A 13,963-nucleotide genomic window follows, 5' to 3' on the forward strand; every position below is an offset into this window, starting at 1 on the left:
TTACATTTTCATGCTAGCTGGTGGTGCAATTTCTTAGCCTAGTACCAAGCAAGCCTTTAGGCTTCATCCACTATGGTTGTAGAATTTGTAGCATGCTATGAGACATAAATCAAGGAATATGACTGAGTTTTTTTTCACAGAATTACGTGTTTTGGAAGAATGTGAAAGACAACTTAAGTTATACTGTAACAAGAAATCAGTTGCATTGTATTATAACAACAATAGGAGCTTAAGCAAGTCAAAACACATTGGCATCAAATTCTTAGTTGTTAAAGAAAGGGTACATAGTGGTCAGATTTCCATAGAACACTTAGGGCCAAACTTTATAATAGCAAATCCTCTTACTAAGGCTCTTACACCTAAGGTGATTCATGCACATATTACTCATGAGAAATATTTTTTTTATGGGAGTTAGTCACTTTTGTGTGTTTGGTGTTCTAGACATTGTCTTTTGGACATATTTGCTTTTATAAATACATGGTTTATTATGCATAAATAACACTATATATATGGAGGCATCAACAATGTTGTTAGGACAAGGAGGTTGAAAATCATGGTCTTGATCACATCCCATGGTAGAGTCACACTCGTCCACGACCATGGCCACAACACTTTTGCCATTTGTAGTGATGGTAACGTTGTGGAGGCACCTACTCATGTTGTTAAATCATCTAGTGGAAAGTGCAACCACAGGTGTATCATCAGAATGGTACTTGTTGTCACATGCTGAAGGCCCTCCTCCATCTCCAACCTTTTTAAAACTATTGAGAATGAGTTCTGCCTTGGTGTTGCTCGACACTGTTGGAGAACATTGTATGTTGTGTACGTCTTCCCTTCCACACAACACTATGAATCATTCTCTTGGTTGCATTCTCCTGCTGGTGGTTTCTTCCCTATGATTCTCCCACTTTGACGACACTATTGTGCTTCACAACACAAGTTGTTTGCTGAAATCATAATCAGCAGCATAACCAAGGATGTCGTTGAGATACAAACATTCATTTTCTATATCTTCTCTTTTTCACTGTGTTGTTTTGCTTGGTGCTTGGTGGCCAAATGGGTGGCTTTAGATGGTAATTTATAGAAACAGATGTTCATAGTAAGGGTTGGATTCTGCTAGAAAAGGAGCACCATGGTGCTAAAATCCAATGCAAGGTTTCATTCATATTAAACTGTGGTGAGAAAATTTTTAGTGTACGTGCCGTGGAAAGAAAGTTTCCTTGCTTATAGCAACCATATATTTGGTCAAAGTTTGAGATGAATGCTGCAATGAGATGGAAATTATTAAGCTAAATTGTGACTCATGAATTTTGTAGCTAAAAGGCTCTCTTTTGTCACTTTGCTTGATATTTGTTTCGGTAGGGATTTTGTAGGACCGAGAGACTAACATTTCTAACATGACTCTGCTGCTTTCCGATGTTGGAATCGTTTGCTCTACTTGCTTGCCTTCAGTCTGGACCGCTGGTTGCCTTCTGGATCGCTCGCCTGCTGACGTCTCTGCTCGGTCGTAACCGGCTTCGATCAGTTGCACTCTTAACCAGAGGGGGAGGTACCTGTAAAAGGTCCTACGACGCTCAAGTTAGGAGTGGTTTTATGAATTGTTTATCATAGTTGAATATTTAAGTCCTGATCGGATGTAAGTAGAGCATAGTGGAGTGTGAGTTGAACGTACCTGGCCTTTGGCCTTGTCATTATACTTATAAGTCGTCTCATGGATCTAATCTAGCATAGATCCAATAAAATAAAAACAGACTTACCTTTAGATTTGGTTAGTTGCTCACAAACAGCTTATCAATATCTTTAATCAGATACCTTCGATTATTTTATCATCCGCTAGACATTTGGCCTAATAATAACTGGCCCAACTATGGCCCAACATCATTTAACCTGGTTGAACTTAGTTGGTGTGGCGTCTGGACCGAACGATCCTGGATGGTTACCGTTCGGCCTGACTACATACGATACATATACCCCCAAGTCTGAGTTAAGCGTTTGGCTTTAGCCATGATTAACTATAGGACTTATATGAGTTTGAGGGAGGTTGCTTTTAGTCGTTGCTCGTCGCAGACCGAACAATGGACTTTATGAATGCCCTTTTGAACTTTTTACTAAGCCGAGCGGATCATGATGGGAGTTCTTTTTAGAACTTCTTTCCATATTGATCAATGAACATTTTATAAGGATGGGCAACCAAGCAAGCAAGACTGTTCGGTTGAAGATGCTTGGATGAGAGTGACTGTTCCTGGAGAACTTCCCAGTAGCCGAATGGACTGGGCGCCTTCGAGGCCGAATGGCGGAATACCTGTGAGGCCGAATGGCCGAGCACCTTTGAGGACGAATGGCCGAGCACCTTTGAGGTCGAATGACCGAGCACTTGTGAGGCCGAATGGTCGAATGGTTGAACACTTGATGCCAAATTTGGCTAACTGGTGTGGGCGTCATTGGACCCTAAATAAATCTTGGAAAATATTATAATATTAAATTAAGTTATTTAAATTAAATCGGTCTAAGTCATGAAGATCGTTCGGTGTATGTCATGTACCCTACATAAATCATTCAGCAAAGAAGAATAATTATCAAAGTACGTGTATCTTTGAACAAAGCTTCTGAAGTTGTTTTGATGCTCTTGGTGAGTCTTTTACCATGTGATGTTGAGATGGTAACACAAATATTCCAAATGGTTTAAAAATATTACTATAATATAAATTAAATAATAAAATGAATTTAAGATTGTTATATCAAAATAGTTATCTGTAAAGTCGTGGAAGCTTGTTGATGTTGATGGTGAGAGTTTCTTCAATCAGGATCAATATGTAGTGGCCTGGTCGTCATGATGATGTTGAGACTGCGTCCTTGTCTGGTTCCTTGCAGTTTCAGCGGGATGTCGCTCAGCCGATAAGCTCTAGATTGGCCAAGTGATTTGTGTATATGATCCTGTCATCTGCACTGCGAGGCCGAGTGGCCGAATATCTGTGAGGCCAAATGACCGAATACTTGATGGTCGAATGGCCGAATACTTGTGATTCAATGGAAACTGTCTGGTTGGTAAGTCGAACGGTTTGCAGGGGTTATGTTCCCTTCTATCTCGACCGTTCGGGTTGGTGTGATTATGGCTTGCTTCATTGCAATTCTGTCTGTTTGAAGCGGACCTCTCAGGAGGGACTCGTTCCGCCCTTAGCGCCGCAATCTCCTCTGCGTGCTCCTCCATGTTTCTCGTGGTCACCATTGGGTTTCTTTAGCTTGCTCTCGGCCCCACGGTGGATGCCAAAATGCTTCGGTAGGGATTTTGTAGGACCGAGAGACTAACATTTCTAACGTGGCTCTGCTGCTTTCCAGCGCTAGAATCGTGTGCTCCGCTTGCTTGCCTTCAGTCAGGACCGCTTAGTTGCCTTCTGGATCGCTCGCCTGCCAACCTCTCTGCTCAGTCGTCACCGGCTCCGATCGGTTGTACTCTTGACCGGAGGGGGGTACCTGGAAAAGGTGCTCCGACACTCAAGTTAGGAGCGATTTTATGAATATTTAAGTCCTGATCGGACGTAAGTAGAGTGTAGTGGAGTGTGAGTTGAACATAAGTAGAACGTACCTGACCTTTGGCCCTGTCATTGTACTTATAAGTCGTTTCATGGATCTAATCTAGCACAAATCCAATAAAATAAAAACATACTTACCTTTAGATTTGGTCATTTGCTCATAAACAGCTTATCAATATCTTTAATCAGATACTTTTGATTATTTTATCGTCCGCTGGACATTTGACCCAATAATAACTGATCCAATTATGACCACCCAATATCATTTAACTTGGTTGAACTTAGTTGAACTTAGTTGGTGTGGCGTCTGGACCGAAGGGTCCTGGATTGTTACCGTTCGACCGGAATACATACGATACAATATTCAATAGTCTTTGAACCATATAATATGGCATAAAGGCATATTTGGCCTAAGTGTGTTGTTCATTTTTAAATTATTTTCCTAAAATTGTATTTTGTTTTTATTTTAAAGTATGTATCAATTCTGTTTTTACACTTCATAGAAACCTATGAAGTATCATCGGCATCAAATGATAGCTAGAGTTATTGACAACAGTTTTATTATGTGATAAACTGATTTACTTTGTTTTTGGATTAGACTTACATTTGATTTTTTTTCTCCAAGTCTTACTAACTGTTAACTATGAAACACCGTTAAAAACAATAAATTATTAACCGATGTACTAAAAAATAAATAAAAAAAGGCTATCACATTAATTATTCATAAAACCGTAATGATTAATACATTAATTCTCTTTAAAATTGTAACCATATTGTATTAGTATTATAGCATTACAATTGTGAATACAAAGGTAAGATTTTTTTTCTCTATTTGATATAATACTGTGTTATTAAATTCAATTGCAGATGTTTGGCCTTCTAGCCATACAACCAAAATTTAATAAAACAAACTCCATATATTAAAGGTCGAAGAAAATGAATAGGATTCATTTTCTAATAATGCTTTGAGCTTTTCACAAGGTTGTGAAAATCTAATGTGAAGTATTTTGTGTTCAAACTGTAGCTGTGAAGGTACTGAACAGGGACGGAGCACAAGGAACACGAGAATTTTTTGCAGAAATTTTGATGTTAAGTATGGTTCAACACCCAAACCTTGTGAGGCTCATTGGCTATTGTGCAGATGACCATTATAGGATTTTGGTTTATGAATTCCTGGCCAATGGGAGTTTGGAAAATCAGCTTCTAGGTATGATGACAGAAAAGTCTGGTGTGGACTTAACTTTACAGAAACACATTGTATATTATGCAACTCTAACTAGATTTTATTGATGTCAGACATAGGTGAAGGTAAGGAGCCTTTAGATTGGAAGAGCAGGATGAAAATAGCTAAAGGACTTGAATATTTGCATAGCAGTGAAGATACACCTATCATATACCGTGGTTTCAAATCATCTAATATAGTGTTAGATGATAACTTTAACGCAATCAGAGGCTTCATTGGCAGGAAAAGTATGTGGTAATTTTTCAATCTTTTTCCAAAGGAAACAATTTAAAAGGATCTGTTGAGCTTTTTCCAAAAGAAACATTAGTGTATTTCAAAGGCTAGTAGAGGGTCAGCAGTAAAAACTGAGCAGAGAATTTGGACTCATTTAAAAGTAGTCTCTTAATGTTTTAAATCAAGCTGTTTACATTTTTCTTGTATAAAAGTGCATGCTACATCCACTAATCTCTGTTCTTGTTGAATACTGAAGGAGGTTCGAGCTGCCTTTGTGTTCTTCAGGTCTCGTTTGGGTGCTGCAACTGCTTTTCATATAAAGCAATTAGTGAATCTGTATATAGATATGGTTCAAAGTGTCGTGATTTCTGAAACTGGATATAATAGGGCATTGATTAGATTTTAAGATCTTACAGAAGTAATATGTTGAAGCAAAGAATGAAAAATAACCGTGTTGCTTAGATACTAGAACCATATCTACCTTTCAGCACTGAATTTTCTTTAACACTCATTGTTAAGATATGTCAAATATTCTATTAAAGGATATTAGACAATCAAATATTATGTTAGTTATAATTGATTTGGGTGCTACTTATCATATGACTTGTGATCCTCATATATTTACTAATTTTTCCTCTAATTGTTCTAAAACTGTTATTATTAATACCAATGGAGTCTCATCTCCTATTGAAGGTATATGTACTATATCTCTCTCACCCTCCTTATCGATTCCTCATGTTTTATTTGTTCCTACATTAAACTGTAATCTTATCTCCGTCAGCAAGTTAACCAAATCACATTCTTGTGTTGCCTTATTTTACCCAACCCATTGTCTTTTTCAAAACATCCATTCCAAGGAGAAGATTGCTAGTGGTAGAGAGAGTGAAGGACTGTATTATCTTGAAAATGTCTCACAATCAAACCATAAAAGAGGGTTGGCTTATCTTGCGAACGATCACATACAAAATAAAAACAAAAAAGAAATTTGGTTGTGGCATAGACGGTTGGGACATCCCTCTTTTGGTTATTTAAAAAAAAAATATTTTCATCACTATTTCATAAATACAATATTTATGATTTTTTTGTGAAACTTGTGTTTTGGAAAAGCATCATCGTGTTGTGTTTCCTTTAAGCAATAACAAAAATGATTTTCCTTTTTCATTAATTCACATAGATGTTTGGGGCCTTGCCCTGCAATCTACACATAATTGAAAAAAATGGTTTATCAATTTTGTTGGTGATTGTACTCAGGTAACCTGAGTATATTTGCTTAAACATAAAAGTGATGTGTGTGATGTGGTTCGTTCCTTCTATCATCTGATTGTTACACAATTTAACACATCTATTAAGGTCATTCGATCAGACAATGGAGGGGAATATTTTAAGACTGAATTAATAGAGTTCATGAACTCTAAAGGCATCTTGCATCAAACTACATGTCCTTATTCACCACAACAAAATGGAGTGGCTGAGAGGAAAAATATACATATATTAGAGGTGACAAGATCACTTTTGATAGATGGTAATGTCCCATCTCATTTATGGGGTGAGGCTGTAAGCTCTGCCATTTATTTAATTAATCGAACCCCTTCTAGTGTGCTTAACTTTCGAAGGCCTTTTGATGTGTTGTCTGATCATTGTATCCTTCCTCCCATAGTTTATTTACCACCTCATATTTTTAGATGTGCTATATATGTTCACTTACACCCACATCAACGTACAAAGCTTGAAGAACGAGCGATCAAATGTGTTTTTGTTGGGTATGAATCAACTCAAAAAGGTTATTGTGCTTACCATCCACCATCAAAGAAATTTTATATTTCTATGGATGTGACATTTAATGAGCATGAATTTTTTTATGTTGATTCTCCACACCAGGGAGGCAATGAAAGTGAAATGCATAATTATGATGTTGGTATGTTTGATTGTGAAGATAAATTATCGTGTGAGGATCATTCTGCAGGAAGTGAGCCAATCCTAAATATGGACCCTTCTTTTCTGGATAATACAGTGTCTTCTGATCATAACCAATTGGCTCAATCTTCTCCATAGGTTCAGCTTGACTCTTCAGAGGTACCTTCTGATCCTATCTCTGATAATACTAATTTAGATGAAATTGATCATGGAATTGATTCTTGTCTGCATGAGACCACCAGCACACCAAACACTGAGTCTACTACTGTTCAATATATTCTTCCACCTCATTCTAACCGTGGTCAACCTCCAATTAAATATGAACCAGACTTCCAAGCCAAAGTTAAATATCTCATTAGTAAATATGTGTCATCTCACAGGTTATCTCAGTCATATGCATCATTTGTATCTCCACTATCTTCAATTTCTATTTCTAGTAATATATAAGAAGCTTTGGCAGATCCTAGATGGACCGAAGCAATGGTTGAGGAGATGACAGCTTTAGAAAAAAACAACACTTAGGATCCTGTGTCCTTACCAAGAGGGAAGAAAACTGTGGGCTGCAAATGGGTCTTTACAATTAAGCATAAAACTGATGGAACTATTGAGAGGTATAAAGCACGACTTGTGGCTAAAGGTTACACTCAGTCTTATGGTGTAGATTACCAAGAGACGTTCGCACCGGTAGCCAAGCTCAATACTGCGAGAATACTTTTGTCGCTAACTGCAAACCAAGATTGGCCTCTTCTACAATTTGATGTGAAAAATGTTTTCCTACACGGAGAAATTTCAGAAGAAATTTATATGGATTCTCCACCAGGCATGACTGATTCAATTGGAATGAAGGTTTGCAAATTAAAGAAGGCTCTATATGGATTAAAACAATCCCCAAGAGCATGGTTAGGAAGGTTTACCAAGTCTACGAAGGCTTTTGGCTATAGAGCAAGTAACTCTGATCACACCTTATTTTTTAAGAGAGGAAAAGGAAAAATTATAGCTTTGATTATATATGTAGATGACATGATTGTTACAGGAAATGACCAAGATGAGATTTCTAGTTTACAACAATACCTTACATCTGAATTTGAGATGAAACAACTTATAAACCTCAAATATTTTTTGGGTATTGAAGTAGCTAGATCAAAACATGGTATTTTTCTATGCCAAAGAAAATATACTATTGATTTACTATCAGAAACTGGGCTGCTTGGGAGTAAACCAGCTGATGCACCAATTGAACAAAATCATAAACGCTTTCAATGCTCAAATTCAGCAAGCATAGACAGAGGAAGATACCAAAGGCTGGTAGGAAAATTAATTTATTTGTGCCATACACGTCCAAATATCACCTATGTAGTGAATGTTGTTAGTCAATTTATGCATGACCCACGGAAGCTTCATATGGATGTTGTTGAAAGGATTTTGAGATATTTGAAGTCTGCTCCCGTAAAAGGAATTTTATTCTCAAATCATGAAAACTTAAAGGTAGAAGGGTACACTGATGCAGATTGGGCAGGTTCAAAAGATGATAGAAGATCTACCTCTGGATACTTTACTTTTGTAGGAGGGAATCTTGTAACTTGAAGGAGTAAAAAACAACCTGTAGTAGCAAGATCTAGTGCTGAAGCAGAATTCAAAGGCATGGCACTAGGTGTATGTGAACTTTTGTGGATTAAAAATGTGCTATCAGATTTAGGCTTTAAACAAAATGAAGCTATGAGTTTGTACTGACAATACTTCGGCTATAGCAATTGCTCACAATCTTGTGCAACATGATAGAACAAAACATGTGGAGATTGATAGACATTTCATCAAAGAGAAGCTTGAAGCTGGAATAATTTCATTTCCTTTTGTAAGATCAGAATTGCAGTTGGCTGATGTTCTCACCAAAGGAGTGTCAAGAAGATTGTTTAATGAGTCTCTATTCAAGTTGGAAATGTGTGATATCCATTCACCAACTTGAGTGGGGGTGTTAAGATATGCCAAATATTCTATTAAAGGATATTAGACAATCAAATATTATGTTAGTTATAATTTAGATATTATTATAATTTGTGCATATTTGTGCACCTGTCATTCCTTTAATAGATGAAGAATTATAGGATCCTTGAATGTATATATATGGTACTCTACTCTTTGAAATAATACATCAGAATTATTCTTTAAACATTTTATTACTTATTTTAATAAATATCCAACTCTACATATAAGGACTTTCCTTCTTTTCCAATTTATTAAAATCTATTAGTTTTTATAAATATAAATTGTACTACCTATGCTCTTATTTATAAGCAACAAAAGAACACCTTTTTTTTTCAGTATGATCAAATTGTAACTATGTTTACTTCATTTAATGTTATTTTTTACTACAGTACTCTAACTTTAATTAATGTTATTAGTTGTAGTGTTTTTTCTTTCATGAGTAGGTCATTTTAGGTTACGGAATGAACTTCAAAAACAAGAAATGTAGGTTCAATACATCATTGGTACCATAGTTCAAATAATTAGGGAGTTTAGTTATGACTTCTGCACATGAAGGTAGACTTTGTTATGAATACATCTTTCTTATTTAAAAATTAATAATGATGTCCCCGCACTTTTATTTTCAACAAGGATGCTCTACCATGAACAAAACATACATCCTAAGTCACAAAATGAACTTGAAAAACAAGAAATGTAGGTTCAATACACCATTTGGTAACATAGTTCAAATAATTGGGAAGTTGAGTTATGACTTTTGCACTTGAAGGTAGACTTTGTTCTGAATACATATTTCGTACTTAAAAATTTTATAATTATGTCTACACACCTTTATTTTCAACAAGGATGGTCTACCATCACAGAATGAACATCACACAGTTTTGTCCCACACTCCATTAATTTAAACAATCATGATCTATAATGAAGACAACTTCCTTCAAATACACCTTTGCGACCAAAGTTCAAATAACTATGTATCATGTCCATACTTCAAATGGTTTTCCCCAATTACAAAATTCAGTATCGTCTCCATACAAACTTAATTTCAACAACCTTCGTAGAATGTGGACAAACACAAAACATAAAAGAAATCTCATTCAACCACTTTCACATAATGAAATTAAATTGAAATTAATGGAAAGAACAATTCTTTGTACATGAACATATTAACTAAATTAACATTTGCTATTCTACTTGAAGAAACTGAACTGAAGATTTTAACATTTAAATATAACTACATCTTATTCTATTACTCATTGTTTTCTTCTACCATCTATGGTAAATTGAGTTCTGCAGACCCGACTCTTGAACTGTCTTCGGGGTATAGCCTTCATTCGATCATACATAGTGCTTTCCTACATTTCATCATGACCTTCAAACCCCAAGGTTTGGTGGTGGTGTTGAATCGGCATACTTTGACAACGATATTCACTTCTCAATATGCTTTCTCCCTAAACTCTTTACCCTTATCTTCATTTTTCTCTTCAACCAACTTTCTTAAATGATGAATAATACTTTGCATGTCAGCAATAACCCTCATTTGTTCTTCTACAACACATATTATTTGGTATTTATGTCCTCTATTTTGCTTGTTAAATGGCACACCATATTTTTGAGCAACTTCTTTCACCATAGCATAACAAAGCTCTTCTTTGGACACCCCAACATCAACAACAACTTAAAAGAATTAACAATTTTCATTACAAAAAACGACAAACGGTCTAATATACATTACAACAACACGTTCCTCAAATTAGCAACTACTCATTGATTCCTTAGCCAAAGCACTTCTAATGAACTTCTCTTCAATATTGATATCAATCCAGTTCAAAAACCTTGGGAATTTTGTTACCTTAGTATTGTACGTTGACTTTGATGTCACAAAATGGTGACAAAACCATACCTGCAAATATAAATCAAACAACATTCACATCAAAATTGAAAAAAACCATAACAAATCATTGTCATTAACAATTACATACAAAACATGTACTTGCAACAAGTAAGCACATCCAACAGAATGAAAATGACTTCTGCTTGTTTCATTATTCATTGTTGTTGAAGCACTAGACACATTTTCAACAAAGTACTCAAAAATTAAACTGCCCCAATTGTAGTTACCTACACACCCCAACTCAGAAACAAGGTAAAAAATCATTGGAAAAACTACTTCATTCGATTGGGAAGTAAGAACTTGGATATCCTTACCAATATATACAAGCTGCAAAAATTTTCTATTGCAAAATTTGCATGTTCCTGTAACAAAAATTCATATAGCATGTTAACATCTACTTTCCCATCAGGGAAGTAGTCCCTACACACACTATGATGGCCAACTTTATTTAAATCTATCAGTTCACCAACAATAGGCAACCCTAAGGATAAACAAATATCGGATTCATTAAATTCAAGGATTTTGTCCCAAAAAAAAAACTCACTCATGTTATCTACCCATCGACCACATAACTCAGATAACAAATTCCTACCTATCTTAATACACTCTGGCAAACATAAGAATCAACAAAAAACAATCTTCTCAATGTAACCTTTCTATTTAGAAGTCAACCTTCGGTTAAAAGCACCAATCAACTTCGTCTTGCAGAAGTGTCTAAAGACTAGTTGCATACAAAAACATCGTTTCTATTTAAATACATAAAAACCCTAAATTTATGCAAATCTAATATAACCTCACATACCTTCTTCCTCCTATGAGAAGCTCCAGGTTGTTAACCCAGTTCCTCCATTACACTACACCAAATAAGGTTAAACAATATCTCAATAAGACCAATAAAACCCCTAAATGGTACAAAAAAATTTCAATAAGACCAATGAAACAACAATACCCCTAAATGGTAAGAAACTTTTTAAAACAACTCAAACCCATCGAACAACAACAAACGATTGCCCAAACGAACAGTCCAACGGCAGCGGAACGGCGGAAAGGCGGCGCTTTCGGTGGCCGATGCTTCCAAACGCCGAAACGATGGCAGAATGTCCTCCGGTGAACAACGATGGTTCGCGGAACGCTCAAAACTCTGTCTAACGATGCTTCTGCTCACCGCGACACACTTCTACTAGTTGCTCCTTCTCTCTAGGGTTCTCTCCAACCCAAACAGATATTTTGTTTTTGAAATCGCAAAATGAAGCTCGCCACTTGAAACCTCTGGACCCTTCATTTCTACGTCATTTTCCTTTTCTAATTATTTGTTGTACAAATTGACCACTTACAATATAACATGTGGCGTATCAAAAGCTTGTCAAAATTGGGTGTCAAAATATCATTATCCATTTATATATAACATGTTGAGATGAAAATATTTAGTTATGAAGATGTTTGACCAGTTAACTATAAATTTATATTAATTTTATATTCAAAATTTGATTTTGTGTATAAAATTTAATTTTGTAACAAATATAATTAAATATAAAGTGATTTTTTTTTTCGATTTAGTAATAGAGAACTAATCAATTTATAAAGAAGAAAGAGGAAAGATTACAATTTTTATAGTCTACATTATGTAGATGAAATAATACCAAAATTACATAAAATTGATGTATTTTTTTACCGTATTTGGTAAATTATAAGAAAAATGATTTTAAAATACATAAAATTAGTCCTTTTCTCATGGTTTATCACGATACAAATTCTGGAAAAGGTACAAAAAGAATTTTATTATGTTGAGATTTCTGTTGTTAATTTTTAAATTATTTATTTGTACTAAACTATATTAGTCGAAAAGTCTATTATTTAACAAATTATAAAAAATTTATGACACTTTAAAAAAATCTATAACGGACTGGAAAGACTTTTGTTATAATAAGGGTTAAATATATTTTTATCTTTTAACTTTCAACAAAAATTGGAATTACTCCCTCTTAAGAATTTTGGCCTAATTTAGTTTTTAAACTCTTGAAATGTGTGAATTGTTTGCACCGTTTGACACATTTTTGCTTCAATGTTCACTAAGAAATGCGTTTGAAACATCAAATAAAGTTAAGAAAATTTGGTTAAAAGGACTAAATTCACACATTTCTAAAGTTTGGAGACTAAATTAGTTCAAAGTTTTGAAGAGGGACTAATTCCAATTTTCGCTGAAAGTTAAGGACCAAAAACATATTTAATCCTTATAATAATATATCTATAAAATAAAATATTAATTATGATACCAAAAATAAATATATGTCATTACTATTACATGATATATAAATATAAATGTAAGTTGGAAGTAACTACCTTAATATAATAAAATTTGTAAAATATTATAAACTTTTCATTTCTTTTAATCATCTTTTATGTAAGATCATAATATATTTGTCTGTATTTTATTAAAGTCATGTAACTTGTTTGTAAAATTTACTAAAATATAGGTAATTTTTAAAAAAATTACAAATATTTGTAAATACATGTTAGTTGTTTCAACTACTTCAACTTATCATAACTTGAATTTAAAACATTTAAAGCTTAAATCATTTTAAGATAACATGAGTATAGTTCAGAGCATGAACATTCTCAGCTGAAGTATAATCCAACTTCTATCATAATTAAACTAAAATTATATATATTATCACATTTCAGTTTAAAATATACTAAATTAAAATGGTGTTATCTTATAATGACTAAAACTTTAAAAATATATTAAAATAAAGTAGTCTAATATTAATACAAATTTTTCATAATAAAATTGTAAATTACCACGACTTAACTAAATTCATTTATTTTATCCATTATTGCAAATTTTGAAATAAAACCCATTATAGTAAAAAAAAATCAATATTTTCAATTCTCATTGACACACACAAGTAAATTGGAAGAAAACTACAAAGAAAAGAGGAGCAAGCTTTCAAATAAAACAATAAAAAGATAAATAGAGTATTTTAAAAGTTATAATAGTGCAACAGCAATCAGCCACTCTTATATGCATGCTCAATGCGAGGATCTTTTTTTTGTGTTTTTTAATAAAGTTTTGAAAAAGAGTGACCTCGTTCTCATTATTGTCATTATATTATAATAACATGCGAGGATCTCGTGGTACAACTTTCATGTTTTTATTTCTCAAAACACTTTACTGTTTTTCATTATATA

The 13,963-nt window shown here is 34.2% G+C and overlaps 1 pseudogene; it reads right to left on the reverse strand.

Moving 5' to 3' along the window:
• Positions 1-415: 415 nt before the first annotated feature.
• LOC124829258 (kiwellin-1 pseudogene) lies at positions 416-1,065 on the reverse strand (annotated as a pseudogene).
• Between the last annotated feature and the right edge of the window lie 12,898 nt (positions 1,066-13,963).

Source organism: Vigna umbellata, chromosome 11, assembly GCF_029865625.1.
Source record: "Vigna umbellata cultivar VRB3 chromosome 11, Vumbellata_1.0, whole genome shotgun sequence".
NCBI lineage: Eukaryota > Viridiplantae > Streptophyta > Magnoliopsida > Fabales > Fabaceae > Vigna > Vigna umbellata.